General features: G+C 48.6%; 1 protein-coding gene across 9 annotated transcripts in view; it reads right to left on the bottom strand.

The window, feature by feature from the left end:
• CASZ1 (castor zinc finger 1) overlaps window positions 1–14,131 on the bottom strand; it is a 212,123-nt gene that overhangs the window by 126,180 nt on the left and 71,812 nt on the right. The window lies entirely within an intron of this gene.

Raw genomic sequence — 14,131 nt, 5'->3', positions numbered from 1 at the left:
AAGATTGGTGCAGGTGCAAGGGGACAACAGAGGGAAGCACGAAGGAGAGCAGAGACTGCGAGAAGGGAGCAGAACAGAATGGGGGGGGGGGGCTGAGCAGGCGGACAGAGGAGAGGCGGGGGCGCGGAATAGGAAGAGGTACACGGCGAGGTGCGGGAGCAGTGCGCGGAGAGTGAGGAAGGACAGGGGTGCGGGGCTTAGGGCAGGGGAGAGAGTGCAGCAGATGAAGGGGCTGGACAGGAGGAGAGAGGAGGGGCTAGGGTGGCACAAGAGCCGAGGATGAAGCAGGTCAAGTAGGGCAGGAGCATCAGACCGGTGAGAGGGTGGAGGAAGGAGGGCGCCACGCCGGGAGACTGGGGAGGAAGGGGCAGGTTAAGGAGGAGAGCGGCGGTGACACGGGGGACAGCAGCGAGTTCGGGGAGCCGAGGACCGATGGAGGGTGTTAGGACAGGGCGTGGAGGGGGCAACACAGTGCGAGAAGAGACAGCAGAAGAGTGCGGGGCCAGGAAAGAGTGGAGAGGGGCACGTGGATGAAGTATCCAAAGGCGCGGGGGCAGGTGGGGCTCAGAGGGGCAAGAATGGCGGGAGGACGCGAGTGAGAGGAAGCGGCCCCTCTGCCACCGCCTCTGGATAGAGCTCTTATCCCACAGCCATCTGCCTCGGACCCCAGATCCGCTCAGCTCGTTAGCATCAAGTCCCACAAACAGCCGATCAAATATTAATCCTGTGTATTTTCATCAGATAAAGCTAATTACTGGCCCACGAGCGTGGGCTCGGCTCCGCTTTACAAACACACGGGTGGAAACCGAGGGCCCGGAAGCGCGTGGCCGAGCCAGCCTTCTGTATCCTGCACCCGCAGCTCCTGCCTGCTCCGGCCCCTCATGGGGTCGGGGTCCCTCTACGGCCCAGGCCCAGGCGCAGACCCCCAGACCCTGCTCATAGAGGCTCATACACGGGAGGGCAGGTTCGGGTCACCCAATGGCACTTCCTGCTGAACCACCTTCAGGTGTCCAAATGCGCCCCACTGTGGAGGGAAAAAGTGGCGCTGCCTCTGCCTGGCCCTACTATGGCCAAGCGCCCAACACCTGTGCTGGAGGTGTGTAGCGTGAGGTAGGTGCTGCCTCTGCCTGGCCCTACAACGGCCAGGAGACCATCACCTCTGGGGGGGTGGGTAGAGTAGGGCAAGGGTAGGTGCTGCCTCTGCCTGACCCTACAGTGCCCATGAGCCAATCACCTCTGGGGTAGGGGGGGGGGTAGAGCAGGGTAAGGGTAGGTGCTGCCTCTGCCTGGCCCTACAATGGCCAAGCGCCCATCACCTCTGGGTCGTGGGTAGAGCAGGGTAAGGGTAGGTGCTGCCTCTGCCTGACCCTACAGTGCCCATGAGCCAATCACCTCTGGGGTAGGGGGGGGGGGGTAGAACAGGGTAAGGGTAGGTGCTGCCTCTGCCTGACCCTACAGTGCCCATGAGCCAATCACCTCTGGGGTAGGGGGGGGGTAGAGCAGGGTAAGGGTAGGTGCTGCCTCTGCCTGGCCCTACAATGGCCAAGCGCCCATCACCTCTGGGTCGTGGGTAGAGCAGGGTAAGGGTAGGTGCTGTCTCTGCCTGACCCTACAGTGCCCATGAGCCAATCACCTCTGGGGTAGGGGGGGGGGTAGAGCAGGGTAAGGGTAGGTGCTGCCTCTGCCTGACCCTACAGTGCCCAGGAGCCAATCACCTCTGGGGTAGGGGGGGGGGGTAGAGCAGGGTAAGGGTAGGTGCTGCCTCTGCCTGGCCCTACAATGGCCAAGCGCCCATCACCTCTGGGTCGTGGGTAGAGCAGGGTAAGGGTAGGTGCTGCCTCTGCCTGGCCCTACAATGGCCAAGCGCCCATCACCTCTGGGTCGTGGGTAGAGCAGGGTAAGGGTAGGTGCTGCCTCTGCCTGACCCTACAGTGCCCAGGAGCCCATCACCTCTGGTGGGGTAGTGTAGTATGCAGGTTATACCAAAGAAATCCAAATATGAGACATCCAAGTTGAATTCAAGATTTATTCTTGTTAGGACCCACGACCAGTACAACCTTTATAAAGTCTACTTCTTGAATGATACACATAGCTTAACAGAATAATAACACTCAATGACAAGTAAGGAATTCTACATTCATAACATTCCTTAAAGCAAAAGAACATCTTACCTACATATTACAGGTAGGTAGCGTGAGGTAACAGTGTTCACTTGGCTCTATATCATCCATATCCTGCTTCCGGACCGGATGAATCCTGGGGGTTGCAGCCTTGTTTTGCTTCCCTTAGCTAATTAGACTAGCTACACTGTCTATATTCATGACTGCGTTGAAAATGGTTCTCTTCTGAAGACACTTGTTTATTGATATATCACTGCGTCATTATCCAAAGCATGTGAGTCACGCTTGTCAACTTTATCCCTTTGAAGTCTGCCTTCTTCTTAGACTCTCTCTCCCTAAGTTACCCTTAGCTCCTGCCCAGCAGTTCCCTCTACCTCCATCTCCCTTGTCCTCTTGCTGATTTTTTTCCTGCCCCTTCCGCACTACTTTACTCCCTGTCTGTTCTAGCTTGTTCTGCCTCTTTTATCACTCTCGCAGGACCATCACCTTTCCACGACCTCTCGTTATCAGGTACTGTCCTTTGTTTACATCTCTTCCAAGAGAATACAAGTTGACTCTTTCATCATACCTCCTCTGATTATTTTATTGCAATTGTGCATGGTTATCCATTTTATCTTCCCTTCCGCCTAGTTTTATAAATATCTCTGCTGCTGTGTGCAATTCTCATTGAGTTTGCTGCGGTGGGCTCACTTTCTCATGTCACTTATTTTCTATGAAAAGCCAAAATAGCATAAATAAACAAATATATATCAGACAGACCACTATGATTTGTAGGTGAAAAGACCAAGACTGGAAAGGGTCCACTGTGACTCAGAGTAAGATGGGCACAATAAGCTCAAAGTGCTCAATCCTGGTGACTAAGATGGAGCAAGACAAGAGGCGGGGGAGTGGTGCACTCTTCAAAGCAGCCAGTGTTCAGCAGTTGGGTGATGAAGCCTAGTCCTCCACTTCCAAGAGGCCGTGGCAAGGCAATGTTCTAGCGTTGGCTAACTATGAGGAGAGATCTTAAATAACAAAAGGGACCAATAGCTCCTCAAAGCATGCATCAGCACACTTGTAATGGTCGGCCAACACAAGTCCACGCACAAACATGCATGGATGCTTTTGCATATGGTATAAGAAATAGATCTAAAGTTGGTGAAACGTCACAGGGTTTCGAATTTTTGAAGAAAGACACTAATACAGCAAAATGTTTCACTTTGGGTGGTTGAAATGTCTGTTGGCACACTTTATTATGGAAACCCACAATGTATTGTAGATGCTTGAAGGATACTTTCCCAGTTCATACGAGGTGTGCATCGAAATAAGAAGCAGGTAGGAACATTTCATGGTTTAAGATTATATAAGATATTGACATAAGTGCTGGTCAAAGTGCAGGTATGGGGCGATATGAGCGCATGTACCCTTACTACACACACACACTACCATGGTTTGAAATGACCATGTTTTTTATTTTGCTTCTCTTTTGGAGCAGCATAAAGACCAAAGATTGCTGAGGTCAGAGACCTAAGCCATGCTGTTGCCACAAAAGCAAATGCTGTTTTGGCCACCTACGCATTGTAAGGAAGCATGCGTTACATAAAGCATTCGTTAAAGACTATCATAACAATGGGGTTATCAGCGATGAGAGGAGAAGCCCCTCCCTATGGCCTGAAGATCCTCGACAAAAACAACTGTAGGTACTTCGCTGAGCCATACTATAAGTGAACTGGTATTCGGGTCTCTTATCCGCACCATACTGTTGGATCTCAATCATCAGTAAAAGGTCCTGCAGCCCACCTGAACGACAGACATTTGTCCGTTCCAAGACCGCTTCCTCATCGTATCTCTGGTCGGTGCAGACTAGGCTACACTGTGTGTAGTGATACACATTTGCCCTTGATCATTTCTGAGTATGGAGACAACCAATGCATTCTGGAGACATCTTGCACCAAAGTTCCCCAGGCATTCCACGTAGACAAGGTCCTGGATGCGGATCTTTCTCAATCCCTTTGTTGCAAAGATGGAGCCCACTGTGCCCCAGATTCCTCATCTGTTGGCGCTCTGTGGACTTGGGTCGAAAAGTCTGCCTTATCTCTAAGTTCTATGTAGTGTATTGGAAGTGGAAGTCATCTTAGAAGGATGGTCACTGAATTTCCTCACAGTGCCCTTTGAGGCAAAGGTTTTCTCACCTATATGGCCTTTGTAAGCCATTAGTGGAATTTGACACTGCAGCTATTTGATTGTTAAGGCTGTCCCACGAAAAGGGCTATCTCGTGCCATTAGTTACATGATATTTTCCCCTTTTGAGTTCGAGGCTCATTTGCTATTGGGAAGGTTTCAGTTGTATTGGAGTTTTCACCCCGTCTCCTGCCTGGGACATCATGCACTGGGATATCACAGAAGTCACAGCTGTCTCATCATGGGGCCATTTAACCTTAGGCGTCCTTTGTGGCAGAGGTTTACTTGCCCTTGAAGTCTGATGCAGTTTCTTTCCCTTGGAAGGAACTAGGGCCACTTGAGGTCGCCATTCGGACCTCGTCACTATAATCTTACCTCCCTCAAAGTTGAGGCCCTCTTCACACTAATGACTGTTCGATGACGATAGGGCGCCAAAGGGGGAACGTTGAAAAACTGAAGGGAACTCAAGAGTACAAGAGAAATATCTAGCAAGAAGAAAGGGTACAGCGGATCCCTATGTGGGCCTTTTGTTGTGCTCGCTCTGTTTTCGTTAGGGGGAGGGGGGGCGGACCCCAAAGCATGTGAAGGGGTCTGGAGCTAAAAAAAGCCCAGAAAATAGTTTTTCACATCTTCCCTTCTCTAGTAATCAACCACAAAAAATACTAATTGCAACAAAGGCACGTCTATAATGAAACATACCAAGGGTTGAGAAATGGCATTCCGCCTTTCGTACCCTACAAAGCAGCAAGGTCTCCAAGAAACCTAACAGTTAATATAAATTTTTTTTTTAAAGAAGTGTATCTGTGAGTGGGAGGTTATGGGGATTTGGTATAAGGAGAAATAGTGTTTGTTAGCATCACTGAAGTTTCTAGGATGGAGAAACATCCAGGCACACGCGTGAATAAGGAAACATCAGTCTGCCAGGGGGCTGCCATGTTTGCCAAGTCTGCCAGGTTCTCCCAATCGCCCCAGATTAACTAAACTCCAGAGCACAGGTGAAAGCTCCCAGTAACTCGCAAATCAAACGCTGGTAGGAGCACACCTGCAGCCAGGCAGCACATGAAACCTTACTAGGGGTACAGTTCAGCCAGGCAGCACAGCCTGCAGGGGACACACAAGACCCCAAAGTCCAGGAAGCCAGCACCACCACAACAAACATATCATCACACACACTGCCGCCGAGGCACAGAGCTCGACCTTGACGACTGAGTATCTTTCCTTCGCAGGCACTAAGGTGTTAACATTGATTGGTAACATGGCACACGGCAGATTGCCATAATAAATAATTTACTGATATTTATAAATATTCAAATCCACAGCATCAGAAACGGAAGGAGAGGGTGACACTCAACGCATGGCTTTTCCTATTCAGCAGTGAGCAATTGCTTGTTTAAAACAAATATTTTTTTTGCATAAGACTCCTGAAATATCTCCGTGGCCAGACTCGGAGGCTGCTGTAGTCGCAGAGGGGGGAGAAGCCGGAGACCAAATAGGCCCGAAGGCAGCGAGGCCGGAGTCCAGGCTGTATCGAGGCTGGGGAGGCCCGAGGCTGTGGTTTGGGGAGGCCCGAGGCTGTGGTTTGGGGAGCCCACAGCAGCGAGGCCTAAGCAAGCTGCTGCATGTGGTAATGGAAGGAACAGTGGTGGCTGGGAAGGCAGTGGGACGGTTGGGCACTGGTGGGGCTTCACTGTGATGTGGAACAGAAGTTGGGCGCAGAAGTTGGGGCCCGGAAAGTTTCGGCCCTGTGGTTTCTTGGGATATGGGCTTCAGCACTTGCTGTGGCCAGGGGCAGCAGGGGGGGGGGGGGGGTACAATGTACAGGTCCTGGGAAGTTTGGTCGCTGGGACGTGTTGAGTTATGGGATCACACACTCGACCTAGTCTATACAATAGAGCCTGGAGAGTGCCACCAGATCTCGTCAATATCTTGGAAGATCTACTGGGTTGCCACGGGGCTGCTTTTATACCGGCCTGGTCTCTGTTTTTAAGTCCAGGCCGGTACAATATTGAGAAAAGTAATCCTATATTTTTTCTTTTCTGAAGCAAAAAGCGAAAAGTGCCTACATCAAGAAATATGTTAAAAACGATTTGACAAGTGGTTAAATCGTTTCATGCGATTATTAGAGCAAACAGTGTGATGATTGCCATTTTGCAAAAGAAGCCGGACTATTTAACAAAAATTGTTTTCCCCTCCTAGCTCTTCACTGTTCCAGACAGCAAAATGTAAACAAATGGCTGGTATTGTTTAGGTGGCAACTGTTCCTCTGCACAGTCGTCTTGGGCAGATCCTCCATGTCCTGATTGTTGCTACCACTGCGCCATCCACCTCGATACAAGGCGGGGCCTCCATGGTGCAAGGCAGGCGGAATCTTAAAAAAACTAAACAGTGAATTAAGGGGTGCAGCCCGAAGGCTCTGCGAGGTCATCTGAACGGCTACCCAGCACTGTACAAACCTCTGCCAACATTACGATACATACAGTGTTGGCACAGGACAGACCGCCCTTTGGCGCAGAGCACGGCAGGCTGACCTCGAGTCTAGGGGTCCTCTAGGACCCAGCACAGGGACCGCCATGCAGGAGGGTCCTGGCGTTGGGTGAGCAGCTCTGAACTCCACTGTAGGAATGAAAGCACCCCCTATCGAGCTTTGAAAACATTTCACCCAGGCTTATCAGAAAGGAAAACGGGCACACACTTCTCCTCAGGGCCAAGGTCCATAAGTGGATGTTGATCTGTCACACCCAGTGCACTTTAAACTGGCCCTGGACGGCTTCCGGTTCTCATCACTCAGATGCCGCCTTTAGGTGCTCACCAGGAAGCTGGGCTCGCGGGGGCCACCCAATGTGCACGCCATACACCCCTTGGCCCATTCCCAATATTTAAACAAAAAGCATACACAAATTATTATCCGAATTGTTATTGCTTTGATACTATCTTCAGATAATTACTGTCTATGTTTCCATGGGATAACATTGTACACAAAACCTAAACGTGCCAACTCCTAGGAAGACTCGCAGGTCGGTGGAAGCGTATGGTGGGTGAGCTACAGTCTTTATCTGGTACCCCTGAGGTCGAGCTCTACTGTTCCCCTAAAAGGTCCATCCTCCCTTAATCAAGGAGCTCGACAGGCCTCTTTCTCGCTGTGATGTTTCTCTTTTTTATTTAGAAAGGGCTCCGTGTCAAAGTTCTCATCAGCCTTATGTCCTTCGGTGTCAGCCTCGACAAAGCCTTCTTTGGCATGATGCAAGGGCAATAGTACCAAGATGTCTGTCGCTGCTGCTCTTACGAGGCTTTTTGTTGTTTGTGCCTGAAAAGTTCCACCGGTTTGTTTTTCAGTCAAGTGCCCGCTCCAAACCTTAGGTTCTTGCTGGATAGTCGAACACCCACTTAAATCTCAAGGGAGCAACATCTATTGCCTGCCTGTGATGAGACTGCCTTCCAAGCTGGAACTTGCGCAAAGCAGCAGCCTTAGGACACCACCTCAAAAGAGGAGAGATAGTTTTGTTTTAAAAAAAAATATCTATATATAAAACCAAATTTGCGTGTAGGAAGTGCTCTGGTTGACAAAACTCTGCTTTTCCCGGAGCAGTAAAAATCCTTGCAACCGTTCTATGTTTTGTGCCCCCAGAAGTAAGGTCTGTTGATGCCATTATTAAAAACCATAGGGTGCTCACAACTGCACATCCCTCTTCAGCCAGTTTATGAACAGACTGTATTAATACATAGATGGCCGCCACAGTCGAGGCATGCTTGCTCGAGATAAAGTAACTCGCCGCCAGATCGCTAGCCCAGTGTTTGAGTTGTCTTCTTCCCGAGCCACAACCAGATTCATTACTGTTCATATAAGGAGTTGGTTTTTGACGCCTGACTTTGTGGTGCAATACACATGCTGCTAGACCAGGCCAGTTAGCCCGAGTTTGACTGAGAATGAAGCCTGTCAAATTGCCACTTTTTAACACAGCTAGGGCCATTTTGGGAGCTGGTTCTCGTGTAAATTTCGTTAGACTATAGACTATTCTGCATCCTGTATTTTGAAGAGCTATACAGGAAGACCTGGTGGCCCAAAACAGTCATTTCTCTTGTTGAAGATGAATACTGCCTGTTCTCCTCAAGCTAAGACCCTGCTATGAACAGTTTCCAATTGTGCCTAGACTTAAAGCACTTGCCTGTCTGAGGTGCTTGAATGTAGACAGGATGCACTGCCCATGGAAAGCATGCTATCGGAGCCATCCCAGAAGTAGGCCGCCTGCTTTCCTGAGACAGCAGAGGTGCTCAATGGACAGTCACCATCCATTCGGACACCATTACGACAATAACATGCGGGTGGATCGCTGGCTTATGAGCCCTGCTCAGAAGGCGCACTCACGTTACTGTACTGCCTTTGTGCCCATAAGGCACGGTTCCGCCCCTAGTGTGGCATGGGACCAGGAGCAATACACCACATCTCTGGGCTGGATGTATGCCCTGAGACACTGTGTCCCCGTTTGATATCTGCCTGTCCTGGAGGTCCTGTAATTGGTAGCTCTTCTATTTACTCCAATGACCTCGAATATTGACAGTCCCACACTGAAAACCCAGGTTTCGTGTCCCCTGCAATTCCTTCATCCTTAACTAGAGCGACCAGAGTAGATCTGTAGGCCCGACTCTCAGTCCACATCCGTCACAAATAGCTTCCTGTGCCACTGTGCTGGCTAGGTGTTTCTTGGAGCCTACTAATTGCGGTCAGGATTTAATGACACGCCTGTGGTGCCCAGAAATCTGGTTTCTCATGCTTTAGGAGTGGGGCAGTGGCCAACAAAACCTGCTCATATCTTAGAATCCATTGGCCTAAGTAAGGGTTTTAGGGTTCCCCGAGTTCCCTTGAACCTGTGGAATGTATTAACTTTCTCCGCAGTATTCAACTGTTTGCAAACCCAGTAAAAATAAAAATGGTACTGCTGCTGCACCGTCACACAACCGGCTGATGTCAATAATCGATGGGTAGTGCACACAGCATACACACACAAAGCTTAAAAGTGTGTCCCTGGCTATGGTCCAATTCCATCCTTGGTGTAGCAGGAGTGCTGTGACTAGGGGGTTAGTAGGATTTGTTGTTCAGTAAGCCTGCACACGAGGCTACTTCATCATTCTGGTCTCTCATGGTCTTTGAGGATGAGGCCCATCCGGTCCATATCTTTGGAAAGTGGGGTGCTTCCCAGATGGTGTGGTGCTCGAGCAGGCAGGCCGCAGAACAGAAGGGATCTTCATCTAGCTTGGTCACAGCAAAAAGGAGAGTGGGCAACATGTACATCCACACTCGCGAAAGCACAGGGTTGGGATATGTTGGTCCACAAGGTCACTGAAGGTATTGAGGGAGCCCCAAACCTACACTGCTGAAGGAAAGCTGGGCAGTGGTCCAGCCCCCAAAGCAGATGGAGTGCTGTTCGAATTCATAACTCTTCATCAGTTGTGGGCTTTATCCTAGATAAAGCCTAAGAAGGGGGCTGACTTGGTAGTAGGTTCTATGTACTCCAGCCAGATTTCAAAGAAAAATAAACTCCTTTCTGTGGCAAAACGAATATTGGAAATGGCTTGGTTGTGCATGCACATATCCTTCTAGGAGGAATCGTACCCATACTTTAAAGAATGATTACAGACATTTGGGTGGAAGGTATGTTCATTATGGGGTCTGCACAGGTTTTAAATGGAGCCGTCTGTAGGCCTCTCTGGGGTATCCAAAATACCCGATTCGCTGCTACCAACCAGTCAGTCTCCCCATAACCAGTCAAAGGACACTCTTCAGTCTAATACTTTGAGGCGCTTCTCTGGGTGCATTATCAGCAAGAAGCCTTGGCGGGGTGATGCTGGGGATTAGGAAAACTGTCACTATTTCGTTTCTTACATTTGGTAAACTGAACTGGCCACAGTCACTGACAGACAGTGAACGCCACTGCAAGCCAGATACTGGTTGATGGAAGTCCATGGATCTACACCCAATACACCCTTGAGAGAGACTGATGGCGTCACCGACGAGCGCTTCTGCAGCAGGGGGACTGATATTCACGGTATGAGAGTAGTTGCCGATATTCACGGTATGAGAGTACACAGGCATCAAGTAAATGTACTCTGTTTGCTGTCAGCATAGTGGACGCCGAGGGATGCACAAGGAACACTCTCTTAAACAGCCTCTGACTTTGGAGTCCTCACTCTACGCATCAAAAGCAAGTAGTAGAGCAGCAACCCCAGCCTTTCTACTTCCCATAAATGGACAGAGTACCCCATTGCAGCGAGGACAGCTTCACCTCAATCCAAGCTTCACACATTGCTTCAGCTGGCGTCTCATGCATCTTCACAGCTGAACTTTGCATTCTGCATCTTTTGAGCCACCTTTCTTCATTATTTCTTTGCATCCATTTAAATTGTTTACTATCCTGAACAGCATAAATGGCCTCACTTAGCCTAAGTAACTACATAAATCAGACGCAGCTGTTGACATGTCCCCTTCAATCGATCTCCTTCTATAGACTGAGAAAATGGGACAAAAGCACCAGGCAGGAGGGTAAGGCGTGTGAGTTGCGAGGCTGCGGCAATGTTCACATGGATTGTGGGCAGAGAGAAGACGAAGTCCTGCTGAGGACAACCAGAGAAAATCACGAGGCTGATACAAGCCTACAAACTCACCCCCAACAAACGCATAAGGAACTAGAACAACCGAATACAAGAGGAGCACAGCAGAGGACACAAAGAGATGCCAACCAGATCAGAACAGCGGCCTTATAAAACATGGAGACTGCAAGGGCAATGAGCAGTGATCACAGACAAACTGAATGCTTCTAAGAAGAGACCTCAGGAAGAGTAAAGATGTCAATCAACTGACCATGGAAGCAATGCAGATCTAGCAGCAGATATCTAAGACAGACTGAAGAGCTCTGGATGGATTAACGCTGAAGGACTCGGAATGGACTCTGAATGAACAAACACTTGAGGGCTTTGAATGGATATACATTAAAGTCCTCTGAATAAAGTAACTGTGATAAAACGCTGAGCATGAGCCAGAAAAATAAGGGAGGGCTCAAAGCCCCGACCAGTGGGACATGAAAAGGATCTGTAAAGGCCACCGAGGACAGGCCAGAGAAACACAAAATAGCTCATGACAGAAGCAGGAGTGACAGAAGGGGTTTGAGAAGCAACTAGAGAAACAGAAGCACTCAGTGGTGAAGTTATCCAGGATGTAAGTAAGATGTTCACGCGAACCTTTATCGACTTCGGAGCCTACAGCAGTGTATTGCGGCAAAGCAGATCTACACTCAAATAGAACCCTTGCTCCACAGAAAAGCAGCTCCTTAAATAGAACATGGGGCACTACAATTGCTCTAGGAGATTAACACATCATAACACATCCTTCCACTTTAAATGTAAAAAGAAAAATACTAGTGAAAGAAATTGAACATGGAACACTACAACTGTTCTGGAAGGTTAACACGTTACAACATATTCTGTGTAAAACCAAGCAAAACACTGTAGGGCAGAGAGTAGGGTCTAGAAAAGAATGTAACATGCTAGAGAGACCAGGGATATATTAAAGAGCAAGTCAGAACATGGTGAATGTGAGAATGCCAGGTAGCTGCCTTGGGAAGGGCAGTGACTCCTCAGGATACCAGTGGCACATCTAACTTGAACTAAGTTTTCACCACCTCTGAACTTAATGAAGAGACCGTTTTAAGCTCTCTGGTGCTAGTTTAACCCTCTAAGTCTTCAAAAGCGATTTATCTCTTTGTGCCACTTTTTCATTAATAAGCAGCATCTTTGGATTCCACTTTTGTACTTTTCACATTAGCAGCCTCCTCCTCCTCCAGAACAGGTCTCCCACATAGGCCTCACATGATCAGGCACAAACACAGAGATTCCTGGCATCACTTCGAGGAACAGTTTTTAAAGTCAGTGGGTTTGAGAATTCTCTCAGCGGAGCAGTAAGTCATTAGTCAGCAAGTCCTCCCTTATGAAATTCATAAATAATAGATCTTTTCAGGAGAAGAGCTGGGTCAAAGGTTCAATCCCAGGGAGCCCCGAAGAGCGTAAAAGGAAGGCAACCGAAGAGCTGGAGAAAGAAAGTGAGGTAGGAAATGGGGGATGAGTGACTGAGAATGTGGCGGGAGAAACAGAGTACAATAGAGCACGTGAGAACAGAAATATCACAAGAGTAGGTGTCCTAAAAAGAGCGAGGGAGAGAAAGAGGTTAAAATGCAGAAAGCAGGAACTAAAGAGAGCTCCAAGAGGAAGAAATGGAGCCAGAGAATTGAGGACAGACAGAGTGATCCACAGAGACCAAGCAAGGGAAAAAATAAATGAGGAAGATAGAGAAAGGGAAAGCGGGAGGAATATAGAATGAGAGAAGAGAGGGAGGGAAATAAAGACCGCGAGGAGAGAAGACAAAAAGAAACAAGAAGAAAGAGTAGTACAACTAGAGAGAGAGGCAGCGGGCTAGCGAGAAGATGAATAAGAGAGCAGGACACATAGATTGGGAGAGACCCAAAGATAAGAAGCAGTGGAGCAGGAGTGAAAGAGGGGGAAATGAGAAGTGCTACAGCCGCTGACTCGGCGATAAACCGGTCCCAAAAGTGTAATGGGGGGTGTGTGCGCCACTCTGACAAACCGTGTATAGTAATATGTGCGCCAGTGAACCTATCAAAAGGTACAATGGCGAGTGTGTGGGTTTGTTTGCAACAGAATCTGTTTCTCTGTGAGTGCTTGCATCTGTGTGTTGAAGAATCTCTGTGGCTATGCAGGTATTGTGTTTTTGTCTTGTTTATGTGCACAGTATTTTCTTTTGAGTGTGTCTTTCTGTATTGTTTGCAGTATGTTTATTTGTGGCGTCTATACATCTGAATGCTATTGATCAGTCTGCTTGCTGTGTAACTGTACCGTATGATTTGCAGAGCTATGAAAGGGTTAGAAAGGCAGAGAGCGCTAAAGAAAATGTACCTTCAATAGTATATGTATATAACTGTGCACCTTCACAAAAAACAAACTCGGACCATACCTACGTATGGGCAAGGAATAAAACGACGCACGCACACACTGACACACCTGTACACAATAACACGTCTGAATACATTTCATACCATACACCAAAACACCGATACCCAGTGCACACATGCAATGAACCCAAAATACCACTGCTTTCAGCAGGTGCCTCTCCAGCGATAGTGCCTGGATACCCTCGCGGGTGACAAGAAGCGCTCTACATATCTATTGATTGATACCTGGGACTGAGCAGCCACGGCCTACTCCAGGAGCTGGTTAGGGATTTAATGCAGTTCTACACAATAACTATCACAGATAAAGCGGTGCTTCTTGTTTTCTGAGCCTCCTGCCACTTCAAGGTTACTAACTACTGTGCTTTGGGTAAGGTTCAGTCACAGGAGGGCATCTAGTAACAAAGGGTAGGAGTTCATGGAGCCTAAGCGCCTGATGCAAGGTACCAAGAAAAAGACGAGTCAGATACACAATCAGTAAAGTCTGAGACTGGGGCTTTTCCCTCAGTAATTAAAAGGAAACACTCCCAAAGATCCCTCAGTGCCCCAATGCTCTTCCGGTTACCAATGACTGTTGTGCTACCGACTCACCTCAGTTCTGTATTTGACCCAGTGGTTCACGGTGGGGCCCACCAGCATTGATTTTTGTGTACTGCCATTTATTTTTCCTCATCAGACCTTTCCCGTTATCAAAGGAGGGCAAACACTCAAAGGGGAAAGAAGAAGAAAGAGAAAGCTGCAAAAACGTCACAAAGGCTGAAATTGGGAACCGGCTGGAGTGAGATAAAGGGTCAGGGAGTATCTGGCAGTCAAATCAAGAGACTTGATCTGGACACCAGA

The sequence above is a fragment of the Lissotriton helveticus genome, chromosome 5_1 (assembly GCF_964261635.1).
Source record: "Lissotriton helveticus chromosome 5_1, aLisHel1.1, whole genome shotgun sequence".
Lineage (NCBI taxonomy): Eukaryota > Metazoa > Chordata > Amphibia > Caudata > Salamandridae > Lissotriton > Lissotriton helveticus.
The sequence above is the reverse complement of the archived record's forward strand: the minus strand, read 5'-3'. Positions and strand labels throughout refer to the sequence as shown.